This window comes from Rhinoderma darwinii, chromosome 10 (assembly GCF_050947455.1).
Source record: "Rhinoderma darwinii isolate aRhiDar2 chromosome 10, aRhiDar2.hap1, whole genome shotgun sequence".
NCBI lineage: Eukaryota > Metazoa > Chordata > Amphibia > Anura > Rhinodermatidae > Rhinoderma > Rhinoderma darwinii.
This window is the reverse complement of record NC_134696.1, coordinates 62,742,505-62,758,433: the sequence shown is the minus strand read 5'-3', so window position 1 is coordinate 62,758,433 and position 15,929 is coordinate 62,742,505. Positions and strand designations below refer to the sequence as shown.

The 15,929-nt window shown below is 40.1% G+C and overlaps 1 protein-coding gene across 6 annotated transcripts in view; it reads left to right on the top strand.

The window, feature by feature from the left end:
• The first annotated feature begins 2,723 nt into the window (after nt 1-2,723).
• SHISA7 (shisa family member 7) overlaps nt 2,724-15,929 on the top strand; it is a 187,762-nt gene continuing 174,556 nt past the window's right edge. For all 6 annotated transcript variants that reach the window (XM_075840001.1, XM_075839996.1, XM_075840000.1 and 3 more), the window contains exon 1: nt 2,724-2,896. The gene's annotated coding sequence lies outside the window, so the exon portion shown is untranslated. The remainder of the gene's footprint in view (nt 2,897-15,929) is intronic.

The following is a 15,929-nucleotide window of genomic DNA, read 5'->3' as shown; positions in this document are numbered from 1 at the left end:
CACTGACGAAAACTATTTTTTAATATGTCAGCCTTCCCTTTGTCCTCTACAATTATAGTCTCATAGTTATCATTTAGAGGGCTAATATTATTTAAAAAAATTATCTTTGGCATCTATGTATTTATAAAAATTTGGGGGATTTATTTTAAAAGGGTTATCCGGGGATCAAAAATTGCATTGCAATAATATATTTATGTGAAACTAAGAAACTTACTAATATACTTTAATTTAAAATTCTGTACTAAAATGTAATTGTTCCCGGAAGTGCTTGAGCTTTTTTTAATAATAATGACGCTCCAACACGGCCTAACGTGACTGAGGGCTTGCTTCATGTGCTATTCGTGAACATGACCGCAAGGGGCGGTCACATTGCTTATTGCTTGAGTCCCGAGCAGAGAATCAGCTAGCGCTTTGCTCGGTACTCCAGAACTGCTCCCAACGTCCGTAGTTGATCAATTCAGGGGTTTCCTATCACAATCGCTGGAGTTCCCGAGCAGAGCATCAGCTGATGCTCTTCCTGGGGACTCCACAACGTCTTCCCACGTCACTGTCACTGTCCATATATGGACAATGACATCAGCAGCACTACTGGAGTCCCCAAGCAAAGCATTAGCTGATGCTCTGCCTGGGGACTCCAGCACGTCTGCCCACGTCACTGTCCATATATGGACAATGACTTCAGCAACAGTACTGGAGTCCACCGATCAGAGCATCAGCTGGTGCTCTGCCTGGGGACTTGAGTAATGCTGCCCACGTCACCGTCACTGTCACTGTCCATATATGGATAATGACGTCGGCAGCAGTACTTTTCAGTGACCACTAGCTAAAGGTGTGCACTAAACAATTTTGCAACGAACAATGATGAATATGTCCCTATCCACACAGACATTATGCTTATACTGAATACTGACTTTAAGAAGGGAATACGTATTCTTGCAATTATTTGGTGTTTGAACTTTGCAATAAATGCAGATCTGTTTGTACTTTGATGTAATTTTTTTTCTGGCTGCTCTGTGCGAAAAATCCTAATAAAACCCACTGTGGTTCAATGCTGGTACCCAATAAAACTTCACAAGGGTGAATGCTTTTTATAAACACTGTCATTATTTACATTTATTCATTGAAGAATGACATGGCATCCCACATAGAAAATGAGCATATTAGAGGATTTCTACAATAAATGTTTGCCCACCCAGTTGCATTAGTCTCCATCCAGAATAGATACATTCAGACTTTTTTGTTTACATTTGAATGTTTTATAACATGTACATATGTGAAAACTTGAAGAGGGTTTTCTGGGATTTTACATTGATGGCCTATCCTTAGGATAGGTCATCAATGTGTGAATGGTTGTGGTTCCACACCACCGGAAAGCACCATTGCTTCTTCATTGTGGAACCCCGCTGCCCCTTCACTGCAGTAGCTGACACAGTGATGTCCATACACGTGTAGGTCTGTCTGGTACAGCAGCTTGGACCTTTAAAGTGAACATGGGGGAGCCGCAGTACCAGATACAGCACATGGACGAATGTGTCAGTACTGCAGTGAAGGGGCTGCAGCGATCCAGTAAGAGCTATAGACCCTTCGTTCTTCATTATTGGTGGGGTCCCGAAGCTGGTAGCCTCATAAATAATAAAATTAATTGCCTATCCTAGGCTTGGGTCATAAATGTAGAATCCCAGAAAACCCTTTTATGTCAAAAACAAACAAGTAATAGATCTGTTAAAATCCTGCTAATGCTATTGTACTAGGTTAGTCCAAACTACTACATATCTAATGTTGTATGTACTGAAGTGATAAGTCACTTAATGAGTTATTATTTCATCCTTTTAACCAGTGCCGTATATAGTACAACTACTAGAGCGAAATGCACTTATAACATATGGCAAATGGCTGACCTTGCCTACAGGGGCTAGCAATCTGCTAATTCATGCTTCGTATAATCTTAAAGTCCTGTTAGATTTTTTTAGTGGACATCTAGTTTACATACAATATGTCCAGCAATTGCTTTATCCTATTGGACCTTTTTGCAAGACTAACGTATATATCTTTGTGCTAGCCCTTAATGCAACTTTATATCAACCAGTATATTTGTGCAGTAGTCCAAAGCTTTATCCTTTGTCGTTTATTCACATAGGCTTGTTCTGCGAGATGTCTCTAGGCTACAAGCTGCTCACTCCTGAATCAATATTCCAACACAACCAATCCTGCTGCTGTTCTTTTCATGTCTGACAGATAAAGAGGGCGGTGATAAAATTAAAAGCTGTTAGTAAATTAAGCGATATAATTTGCTGGAAAATGCCTTTTCAAAAACGGAATTTCATAGGGAAAAAGGAAACCTATTCACCGCTATAGACATCTGCAACCTTATTCATGTTGCAGAACACCATAGCATGGGAAAGGTTATAACAGCTGCCAATTCTTTATGTCTTCCCTGCAAAACCAATCGAACGTGAAGAATTGACTGTTTTTGATGCAATCTTTACTGGAAAGGAGGAGATATATTGGAAATGAGGAGAGATCTAGGTGGAATTATAAAAAAAAGAACAGACACCCATTGATGTCTATAACCAATAAGAACATCAGTTTAGAAAAGGGGAGGACTATTTTATCCAATGGAATCAAATAGACATTAGATCTATTTTTTCCAGTCTTTTTGTAAGCATAGAAGAATTTCATTTTTTAAAAGAAGTGCTTGATTTTTATTGTCTGTTTCTTTTGTATCAAGCTATTTACTAATAATTAAAAGAAGAAATTGCCAGATAAGACAATATTAAAAGCGGCATACTTTTTTCTCCTCTTTTCTATATTTTTTTGCTTGGATACTGTTCACAGGAAATTCAGAATATGTGCAACAATACTGGATTTTATACTTGATACATTTTCTATGAAAGAGGTAAGCAATTTCGGGCATGTTGTTGATGAAATAATCATTGTACAGCAGTAATGCTATTATGGAAATGGAAAGGATTGCTGTAATTGAGATATACCTGTGCCTCCTGTGTGTACAGAACAATGTTTCTTGCAGTGGTATTAGCTGTGCATGTCTTCCTATCTATGCTGCGCTTTGTGCTTTCATTTTAGTAGTGTTATTGGTGTGTGTGCTGCTTTGTCTTTTTAACCATGGAATATTAGATTGGTTTATATTACACCGCAAATACAATAATGGCAAACAAGTGTCTTAAATGTCATTCATCACTTAGTGCTTAGTCAGACTTTTCTGTATTTATGGGGAAAGGATATATACAGTATGATCTTGTCATTTGATGTATGCATTTACTACAATGGATTTGAATTTCTCGGTGTCAACTATACAAAGCCAGGTGCAGCCTGTTTGTGTGAGCGTGTGTCCTGAATGATAATCATTTTTATGACTGGATGCAAACAAGGCTGCTTACATTATGATTACTGTGACGGGCCATCAATGATACTGACAATCAAATTGTAAGATTTATAACACCCCACGGAGCAGTCAATTCAGAGTAAAGGTACATCAGTGATGAAGAGCATATAAGATGTTGTTTAATTTGCCTTTGAGGGAATGTGGATCTTCAAATACACCATTTTATGAACACTGCGCAACAATATGTCCATTATTTTGTGCATGGCGAGTATTTATTGGATGCAAGGGAGTAACTTGTGGGTATTTAACTTGCACAATTTTGGTGCATAATACAGGCTGTTCATTGTCCAGTGTGTACCACAAGATAATATTGGATTGTGTATAGTTGGTAGGAGGGGGGGAGTAATCAAGAAGAGTAAAAACAGCATCCCTAAAGAAGCAGTAAGGGGATAGGGGGAAGGGTGCCATTTCCACAGTGTTGGTTGCTATGGAAACAGTACGGACTGCCTGGCATGCTTTACATGGGCTGACTGCTTTTCTAAAATGAATGGATGGTGAAGGGTGAAGAAATGTTAAAAAGAAAGGGCACAATATAAAGGATGTCTACTGTTAGAATCTCATTACGATTCATGAAAAACAATATGTTCCACACAAATACTTTTCAACATTTTTTTTTAAATCTGCTGCTTCTAAAGAAATTCTATCATTCTTTTCTGTTTTGTGCGTTTATTAGGTAAACATGTTTAATACAATTTTAAAGATGACTGGGAAATGGGAAGATTTTAACAACAATGGGTCCCAATTAACAAAACTGTCTAACAGTAAATCTGTAATTAATGTCTTTATTTCCAACAGCAGCCAATCAGAGCTCAGGTTTCATTTTCCAGAACAGTTTAAGAAATGAAAGCTAAGCTCTCATTGGTTGCTACGGGAAACAAGGACAGTTTTACTGTTGGACAGTTTTGATAAATAAGGCCCATAGTCTTATTTAATTAAAAAGGACATTTGTAAATCACTACGAAGGTACGGTAGTAAGGATGAGAATAATTAATATGTAATTTTAAGGTAACCCTCTCGTGTGTTTTTTAAATTCACTTAAACCAAAATAAATTAATTAGAATAGATTTATAAGTTGTTCAATAATTCATTAAGAGAATGCACAAAGGAATTAAACCACAAACCCGTAGAACATCAGTTAAACACGATAGTTTATAGTTCCAACCCCACAAACTACTGTATTTTACAATGTAACAAAGGCCTCTAAAACTTGCCATAAATTTATAATTTCATTCTGGTTTCTTATGTACTGCTAAAATATTCCCCAGTGATGTAATTACTCACATCAGTCCCAGTCCTCAATGGAGATTCACAATCTAATTTCTATATCTCTATCTCAGTCACACAAACACACACTAGGGACTATTTCATAGGAAGCCAATTAATCATTTTTATTTAGGGGTGTGGGAGGGAACTGTAGCACCGGAGGAAAACCACGCATACACGGGAGAACAAAGTCCATGCAAAAGTTACTCCTGGTCAGATTCATATCAGGACACCAGAACCCCTTCCAACATGCCTGAAAATGCCCTCATTGCGAGGGTGAAATGTTGCACCGAGATGTGGTGGAGAATGCTTCCTTGTTCACTTTTTCAGTACGTATTTGGAGGAGAGGTCGCTCCTTTTAAGGCTCTGTACCCGCCGTGAGGTCTTCTGGCTACAGTGCTGCTCCAGCTTTCTGTTTTTCTTGTATTTATATATATATATATATATATATATATATATATATATATATATATATATATATATATATATATATATATATATATATATATATATATATATAAATAAATGTGCATCAGTGTTTGGTGCAACTTTCTAAATATTTTTTATTAAAAATTATTTTTACTTTTTGAGATACAGCTACCTTGTATCCTGTATACTGAGCAGCTGTATCTTGCGTTGAGACATGATTTCATCAGGTCATGAATCCATCATGTCAGATTCACGCAGGACCCGTTATCACTGAACCAGTCAGTGCCACTGACTTGACAGACACTGATTTCAGTGCTAGATAGCAGCTGCTAGATAAGCTGCAATAATTTGCACCGCGTTCCAAATTATTGTGCAAATGTTATTTTTCGCTGATTTTCCTAAATAGTCAATGCAAATGTCAGTATAATCTTCAAGCCATCAACTGTTGGAGTATAATGCAAATTTTATTGAACAAATCTCCTAATGATAACAGTTTTTTTTTTAGAAGTAAAAAACTCAAAATGCACTGTTTCAAATTATTATGCACAACAGAGATCAAAATTTTTTAAAGGTTGTAAAGAGAACTAAAATGGTAATTTGTTGAATTTGCAGCATCAGGAGGTCATATTTACAGAAATCAAAAGCTCTTTCAATAAAAAAAAACTTAGCAGGCCAAGTTACATGTTAACATAGGACCCCTTCTTTGATATCACCTTCACAATTCTTGCATTCATTGAATTTGTGAGTATTTGGACAGTTTCTGCTTGAATATCTTTGCAGGATGTCAGAATAGCCTCCCAGAGCTTCTGTTTTGATGTGAACTCCCTCCCACCCTCATAGATATTTTGCTTGAGGATGCTCCAAAGGTTCTCAATAGGGTTGAGGTCAGGGGAACATGGGGGCCACACCATGAGTTTCTCTCCTTTTATACCTATAGCAGCCAATGACACAGAGGTATTCTTTGCAGCATGAGATGGTGCATTGTCATGCATGAAGATAATTTTGCTACGGAAGGCACGGTTCTTCTTTTTGTACCACGGAAGAAAGTGGTCAGTCATAAACTCTACGTACTTTTCAGAGGTAATTTTCACACCGTCAGGGACCCTAAAGGGGCCTACCTGCTCTCTCCCAATGATTCCAGCCCAAACCATGACTCCGCCACCTCCTTGCTGACGTCGCAGCCTTGTTGGGACATCGTGGCCATTCACCAACCATCCACTACTCCATCCATCTGGACCAACCAAGGTTGCACGGCACTCATCAGTAAACAACACGGTTTGAAAATTAGTCTTCATGTATTTCTGAGCCCACTGCAACCGTTTCTGCTTGTGAGCATTGTTTAGGGGTGGCCGAATAATAGCTTTATGCACACTTGCAAACCTCTGGAGGATCCTACACCTTGAGGTTCGCGAGACTCCAGAGGCACCAGCGGCTTCAAATACCTGTTTGCTGCTTTGCAATGGCAGTTTAGCAGCTGCTCTCCTAATCCTATTAATTTGTCTGTCAGAAACCTTCCTCATTATGCCTTTATCTGAACGAACCTGTCTGTGCTCTGAATCAGCTACAAATCTTTTCACAGTACGATGATCACGCCTAAGTTTTCTTGAAATATCCAATGTTTTCATACCTATTTCACACTTTTCGGCAGCAGAGAGATTCTTTTTCTTTCCCATATTGCTTGAAACCTGTAGCCTGCTTAATAATGTGGAACATCCTTCTTATGTAGTTTTCCTTCGATTGGGCCCACCTGGCAAACTAATTATCACAGGTTTCTGAGATTGATTACAATGATCCAAAGAGCCCTAAGACACAATACCATCCATGAGTTTAATTGAAAAACTAATAATTAAATGTTTATGACACTTAAATCCAATGTGCATAATAATTTGGAACACGGTGTAGATACAAAGCAGCTGTATCTCAAAAAGTGAAAATTATTTTTAATACAAAGTATTTAGAAAGTTGCACCAAACACACTGATAGACATTTTTATAAAAAAACAAACAAAAAAAACTATTTAAAGGTGAACATAGCCTTTAAACAAGATGTAACACATGAAAGAGAACCAGTCAGTTTTTACATTGATTAATACTGATCCTTAGGGCTTACTTACATGAGCGTGAATTACGTCCATGCTAGGCGCGTGGAAATCACACGCGTCGTACGGACTTATGTAAGTCAATGGGGCTGTTCTGACATGTCGTGATTTTCACACAGCGTATGTCCACTGCGTAAAACTCACGACATGTCCTATACTTGCCCGTGTTTTGCGCAGCACGCACCCATTGAAGTCAATTAAGTAAATCGCACGCGGCACACGGAAGCACTTCCGGGTGACGCGCGTGATTCGCGCTACAGTTGTAAAAGAAGTGAAGGGAAACATAAAAGCCCCTCCTTCTTTACTGTTTTGTAACATAAAAACAGAGTGTCATAATGATGCCGGCTACGCGAAAAATGCTTGTGCAGAGGCGCCTCGGCTTGCTGCACAGGCTCCGAGTAGCTATGCCAATCAGTGCCTGCACTGGGTTGTGGCACATTCACTTATTTATTATTTATTTATTTTTCCACATAGCTATAGATTTTGACTTCCGGTATGTGGTTTAGGTAAATATATTTTTTAGCTCAAGCCTTATAGAATACAGGGTTATTTCTTATCATCTGGTCTTTGTACTACGCCAATTTCTATTACTGCTTATCAGCTGGACTTTGAAGTACTTCTTATATTCTGTACATAGAAAAACTCCATAATACAATTCATGAAGCTGGACTCCTAGCATCATAGTCATCCATGATGCTGTGAGTCACTGCCTCCTCGCGAGACTACTGTCCCACACTGAAAACATTATTACAGTATGGGACAGTATTCCTATACTCCTAGCAACATACTGCACATAACTTTGATGCTAGGAACTCTGGTTCCCTGAACGGTGTTCGGTTCAGGAAATGTGGCCAACATATGTTCCGTATCTCACGGACTTAACACGGCCATGTGAATCCAGCCTTAAGGAAATCCCGAAAACTGAGGATTTGGACTTACAATTAGGCCAGGATCACACACACGCAGTTTTGATGCAGTTTTTGTGTCAGTTTTTGGCTCAGTTTTTTGAGCCAAAGCCAGAAGTGGATCCAAAAGGAAGGAAAGGTATGAAGAAAAGACTGATGCATCTCCTTTCTTTTGAGTCCACTTCTGTGTTTGCTTAAAAAAAAAAAATGGAACCAAAAACTGCCTCAAAAACTTTATCAAAACTGGTTGTGTGTGATCCTGGCCTTAACCCCTTCCCGACATCCGCCGTATATATACGGCGCATGCCGAGTGGGAGAATATGGAGCGGGCTCGCAGGCTGAGACCGCTCCATAGAGCGAGTGTGTCGGCTGTGTGTTACAGCCGACAATTCCGGGTAACGAGCGGGATCCCGTTTGAGCGCGATCCCGCTTCTTTAACCCGTTAAATGCTGCATTCAATAGCGATCGCGGCATTTAAATGACTAAAAACAGGGGGGCGGCACCCTGTAATGTCCCAACGACTCCCCCGCTGTGAGATTGGGGGAGCCGTTGGTTAGCACGGCAGCCTAGGGGCCTGACGAAGTACCCCAGGTCCGCCATCTTTGTACTGCTATGATCGAAATCGCGATATACTGCAATACATTAGTATTGCAGTATATCGTGCAAGCGATCTAACGATCGCTGGTTAAAGTCCCCTAGGGGGATAAGTAAAAAAAGTTCTCTCACAAAAGATTAAATAAAAAGTGATCAAAAAGTCTCACAACTCGCCCCGCAAAAAATAAGCCATCACACGTCTAAATTGACAGAAAAATAAAAACGTTATGGCTCTCAGATGTGGCGACAAAACACAAATTTTATTTTTAACAATCTGTTTTTTCTTTGTAAAAGTAGTAAAACATAAAGAAAACTATATAAATTTGGTATTGCTGTAATCGTATTGATATATATACAGAATAAAGCTAACATGCCGTTTTTACCGTACGGTGAACGCCGTAAAAACAAAACCACCCAAAAGGTTGAGGAATCTCTGTTTTTTTCCTATTCCGCCCCACATATATATTTTTTTTCTCATTTCCCACTACATTATATGGTACAAAAAATGGTGCTGTGAAAATTTACAACTTGTCCCGCAAAAAACAAGCCCTCATGCGGCAATATTGATGGAAAAATAAAAGAGTTATAGCTTTTGGAAGGTGGGGAGGAAAAAACAAAAGTGAAAATCCGAAAAATGGCTGCGGAGGGAAGGGGTTAAGGAGGGGTAATCATTTGCGATTTTAATAAAACTGCCCATGTTGATTGAATTACAGCACCAATAAACAGTCAATGAGACCCTTAGATACATAATAATACTTTGTATACTGACATTTTTTTAATGTCCCCACTTTTAGAGACAGAATCTCTTTAAAAGCCTACAGGTATGTATTTGATAATTACCGATGAAATTATAGTATATCATAATTTTTTTATTTTAATAGAATAAGAAAAAAGGGCTCCGGCACCCGACAGCCCCTGTCATGTAGCCCTCCTGACAAAAAAGCTACAGGTAACATGACTACTTCTCTGACACCGGATGTCACCCTGTAGCACTAATCTTATAAGGTATCGATCATGGCAAGATAGCAAAATTTGTCACAGCTACCTGTTACCAAAACAATCATAATATTCTTCTGTAGTATTATAAACAAAATTTTGAAGGTCTGGTTATCCAACTATTGTGTGCCACTCATATAAATAGTGCCTGATTTATCTGTATTTTATAAAACGTGCATTATTATTAGAAATAATAATAGGTAGACTACTACAATATCTCACTGAACAAGACCAGCTCGTAGACATGTCATGGGAATGGTTGCTTCCATGAAATGATTAAAAATATGACTGTAAGACATTATAGTACGAGTGATGAAACCTATAGACAGAGGATTTGATTGCATTAGTACTGCCACACTGACATCCAAGTGAAATATTTACCTGCAGAGAATTGGATGAAAACTGACACTAAAACGACGTAACAAATCAAGAGTCTTACAGGTGCTCCACTCCCTCTCTGTTTAGAGAATTGACACCAATTGACATGATATCACCGTGACATCACGTTATCACGTCCATTTTATAAACCTTAGAAGACTGGGACAGGCAAATAACACAATCAATAAAGCAAATATATTGCAAACGTTATTATTTTTAAATTTTTTACAAAACTAACATTTTTTACGTGCGAGTTGCACCAGATTAGAGTCTATGGAGGGATGCGTGACATGCAGTAAAATAGGACATGTCACACGCTCCGTTGAAACAATGGTCATGTGAACGGCCCCATTCAAATACATGAGTCCATGTGACGGCCGTTATTTTAACGGCCGCCACATGGACGTGATACACGCTCGTCTTAATGAGCCCTTACTGAGTGAGTCCCCATCCACACTACAAGCTGTATTTATGAATAAAAGCTTCTTCTCTACTTCTTTACTGACAAGCAGAGAAGACATTTTCCATTGACTGGTGGCAGTTGGAGAGTGGAATTGAGCATGTGCATCTACCCCCATTCAGCTCATTAGGAAAACATGCACATTACTATACAGATTAAACACCAGGGGGCACCATTTTAATGACGTAAAGGGAATATTTTGGAACTGGAGCATTTTTGTAACATAAGACAAACTATAAAAGTAATTGATTTTGAATGCTGAATTATATTGCAATAACATTTACAGAGACAACCCCTTTAATTCCACGACCCTTTAAAACTTTCATGGTGTTTTGCTTACACTTAACAGCCACAGGCTCCTCTAAGTAACTGACTGAAGTTCTAAAAGATAATTAACAGTCACAATGCAGGAGAGGACGATAAAACAGAAATTTATCCTGCGTGCCGATTCCACTGTCCAAAATGTAATGCTTGCACAACTATCATGTATGCCATCAAGTATGCCACATAATGCTTAGATAATTAGAGAGAGTCTGTCACCAGAAATGTACCAAAAATGTATCAAACGAGCAACAGAGTAATATAGTGTTGGTTCACCTGAATGTAACGTTATTTTCTTTTTTCACATGGGTGCCTCCTTTGCAGAGAAAATCACTTTATTCAATATATGCAAATTAGCATTTTCGAGCAACTAGGGCAAGGGTGGGGAATGTCCGCCCCGCGGGATCATTTGCTCTGGCCCTACCTCACTCTGACCGCCGCTACCACTTTCAGCCAATTATGGTGGCGGCAGTGGCGGTCTGAGTGAGGTCGGTACCCAAGAGTGGATCAGTCCGGTCACCTGACCTGAGTCAATGACGTGAGGTCAGGTGACTGGACTGTACCAGCCCTAGAGTGAACCAGTCCGGTCATCTGACCTGAGTCAGTGACGTGAGGTCAGGTGACCGGACTGGTCCACTCCCGGCCCGGCAGTGGAGTAGCTAATGGGTTCGCAACGGTCACAACTGCGACCGGGCCCCTAAGCCTGGGGGGCATGCAGGGCCCCCGTTGCCACACAACGCTGACCGCTCTGGTCCTGCTTCCAACTGAATCTGCGTCCGCAGGGCGCACATTCAGTTGGGTTCAATGCTGGAGCCTTGCTCCAGCATTCACTGTGCCACGAGCGGCTTGGCGCAGGCAGGCGCGATGTAGTGACATCATCGTGCCTGTATGCGCAGAGTCACTCACAGTACAGTGCAGAGGATGAGAAGGATCTCCTCCAGCCGTCGTGGGACTGGGGATAAGTAAGTAATTATGTTATTATTTTTCTGCTCTGTGGGCTTGTAAAACAAGTGGTTTGTATATCAAGTGGAGTTACAAAAACCGGATTGACTTACTGTATTGTGTGTGACAAAGTGGGGGGCCATTGTATGTGATATATGTATTGATTGCTTGCTTGCTAAAAAGTTTGCAAAAGTGACATAATTTAAAACCATTTTTTCTTTGCAGCTTACTTCCTGCTGAGAAGCTGACTAGGGGGAGGGGTTAGCTGGTCCCAGGTGGTATAAATTAGGCCTCAGTACTCTGTAGAGCCTGCTCTGTGGGCTTGTAAAACAAGTGCTTTGTATATCAAGTGGAGTTACAAAAACCGGATTTAAAAAGAGGAGTTAAAGCCCCAGTAAGTACTCTTCTATTCTTTTTGCATTAACAACTGTTCGCTGTTTTTTTGTAACTGGGATAATGGCCAGCAAGATTGGAGGTTTTCTTCAGTGCACAGTTTGCCATATGTATGCATGACTAGAGCCGGAGTTCCAGGGTGAATACCTCTGTGGCAGATGTGAGCATGTTGGTCAACTGGAAGCTTGCATTAGAGATCTGGAGGAGCAAAATGCAACACTGAGGGCGATAGACAATCTTGAGGAGAGCATGCTGCTAACGGAGCATGCAGTTAGTGGGTTAGAACTGGAGGGTGAAGACATGGGTGAGCAGGATCAGACAAGTAGCTGGGTTAATGTAGTTAGGGGCAGTAGAAAGGGGTCAAAGAAAAGGAAGGCCGATCCGGTTTCTGACATTCCAAGCAAAATTGCCAAGTTGGGTGATGATGCGAGGGTGTCAGTCTCAGAAATGGCAGCCCTAGTGGATACTGATCTCCCTAACAGCCGGGAGAACAGTCCAGCTAATAGGATGGTAATGAAGGTAAGCCAAGGCAATTGATAGTCGTAGGGGATTCTATAATCAGGAAGACGGATAGAATAATTTGTCGCCAAGACCACCTCAACCGAATGGTTTGCTGTCTCCCTGGTGCCAGGGTTCGGCATGTGGTGGAACGGGTGGACAAATTGCTGGGAGGGGCTGGTGATGATCCAGCTGTCGTGGTCCATGTCGGTACCAACGACAGAATAAATGGTAGGTGGAGGAGCCTTAAGAATAATTTTAAAGAACTAGGCTACAAGCTGAAGGGAAGGACCTCCAAGGTTGTATTCTCAGGAATACTGCCTGTGCCATGCGCATCACAGGAAAGACAGCGGGGACTCAGGGACTTAAATGCATGGCTTAAGTCTTGGTGTAGAGGAGAAGGATTTGGGTTCCTAGAGCACTGGGCTGACTTTTCATTGGGGTACAAACTGTATTCTGCAGATGATTTGCACCTAAATGGAAGGGGGTCCGCTGTGCTGGGGGAGAGAATTCTAGCTGGGGTGGTGGAGTATTTAAACTAGGGCTGAGAATGGAGGTCAATGTAGAAAAAAAAGGGGTAGCCAGGTTAGGGAGGGGTCAGACTATATTGGTGGGGGGAGAAACAGACTGTCGGGAGAGGACTAGGCAACAAGATAAGGAGATCCTTTCGTTACAAAACAGCAGTGAAAATAAAAATGCCCAAATAATGTCAAATAATCACATTTCTGATACTGAAAGTGAAACATTTAAAGGCAAGTTAAAGTATATGTTCACAAATGCCAGAAGTCTAGCAAGCAAAATGGGGGAGCTAGAGGCCTTGGTACTGGAAGAAAATATAGATATAGTTGGTGTTGCTGAAACATGGCTGGACTCTTCACATGACTGGGCTGTAAATCTACAGGGTTTTACACTGTTTCGGAAAGACAGGACAAATAGGAAAGGCGGTGGTGTATGTCTGCATGTGAGAAATGATATGAAGGCGAGTGTGAAAGAGACAATAGTGGGTGAATACTGTGAGGAGGTTGAAACCTTGTGGGTGGAATTACAAAGGGAGGTAAACACTTAAAAAATTACTTTTGGTGTAATCTATAGACCCCCCAATATAAATGAGGAGATGGAAGGTCAGCTATATAAACAGATGGAGCGGGCTGAACAGGCGGGTACTGTAGTGATAATGGGAGATTTTAATTTCCGGGATATTAATTGGTGTCATGGTTCGGCTTCAACTGCAAAGGGGAGACATTTCCTCAACCTGTTGCAGGAAAATTTTCTGGGCCAGTTTGTGGAAGACCAGACTAGAGGTGAAGCTCTGTTGGATCTGGTCATTTCTAATAATGCAGAGCTTGTTGGGAACGTCAATGTTCGTGAAAACCTCGGTAACAGTGATCACAATATAGTTATATTTTACCTATACTGTAAAAAACAAACGCAGGCTGGGAGGGCAAAAACATTTAATTTTAAGAAAGCCAATTTCCCCAGGATGAGGGCGGCAATTCAAGATATAGACTGGGAAGAACTAATGTCAAATAATGGGACAAATGATAAATGGCAGATTTTCAAATCTACTTTGGGTTATTATAGTGCAAAATTTATTCCTATAGGTAACAAGTATAAACGACTAAAATTAAATCCCACATGGCTTACACCTTCTGTGAAAGGGGCAATACATGACAAAAAAAGGACATTTTAAAAAATACAAATCTGAGGGTACATCTGCAGCCTTTGTAAAATATAAAGAGCTTAATAAAATCTGTAAAAATGTAATAAAATTAGCAAAAATACAAAATGAAAGGCAGGTGGCGAAGGATAGTAAAACAAATCCCAAAAAATTCTTCAAGTATATAAATGCTAAAAAGCCAAGGTCTGAACATGTAGGACCCCTAGATAATGGTAATGGGGAGTTGGTCACAGCTCTGTATATACAACTGAAGAAAGAGCAGCTGATGTAGCCGGTGCCAGTGCTGTTAATATATCAGTTGATATACTGAATTGGATGAATGTAGATATGGTCCAAGCTAAATAAAATAAAATAAATGTGCACCAGGTGGGTTACACCCTAGAGTTCTTAAAGAGCTTAGTTCAGTTATTTCTGTCCCCCTCTTCATAATATTTAGAGATTCTCTAGTGACTGGTATAGTGCCAAGGGACTGGCGCACTGCAAATGTGGTGCCTATTTTCAAAAATAGCTCTAGGTCTTCCCCGTGTAATTATAGACCAGTAAGTTTAACATCCATCGTGGGGAAAATGTTTGAGGGGCTATTGAGGGACTATATACAGGATTTTGTGACAAAAAATAGTATTACAAGTGACAGCCAGCACGGTTTTACTAAGGACAGAAGTTGTCAAACTAACCTGATCTGTTTTTATGAAGAGGTGAGCAGAAGCCTAGACAGAGGGGCCGCTGTGGATTTAGTGTTTTTGGACTTTGCAAAGGCATTTTACACTGTCCCCCATAGACGCCTAATGGGTAAATTAAGGACTATAGGTTTAGAAAATATAGTTTGTAATTGGATTGAGAATTGGCTCAAGGACCGTATCCAGAGAGTTGTGGTCAATGATTCCTACTCTGAATGGTCCCCGGTAATAAGTGGTGTACCCCAGGGTTCAGTGCTGGGACCACTATTATTCAACTTATTTATTAATGATATAGAGGATGGGATTAATAGCACTATTTCTATTTTTGCAGATGACACCAAGCTATGTAATATAGTTCAGTCTATGGAAGATGTTCGTGAATTGCAAGCGGATTTAAACAAACTGAGTGTTTGGGCATCCACTTGGCAGATGAAGTTTAATGTAGATAAATGTAAAGTTATGCATCTGGGTACCAACAACCTGCATGCATCATATGTCCTAGGGGGAGCTACACTGGCGGATTCACTTGTTGAGAAGGGTCTGGGTGTACTTGTAGATCATAAACTAAATAACAGCATGCAATGTCAATCAGCTGCTTCAAAGGCCAGCAGGATATTGTCGTGTATTAAAAGAGGCATGGACTCGCGGGACAGGGATGTAATATTGCCACTTTACAAAGTATTAGTGAGGCCTCATCTAGAATATGCAGTTCAGTTCTGGGCTCCAGTTCATAGAAAGGATACCCTGGAGTTGGAAAAAATACAAAGAAGAGCAATGAAGCTAATTAGGGGCATGGAGAATTTAAGTTATGAGGAAAGATTAAAAGAATTAAACCTATTTAGCCTTGAAAAAAGACGACTAAGGGGGGACATGATTAATTTATATAAATATATT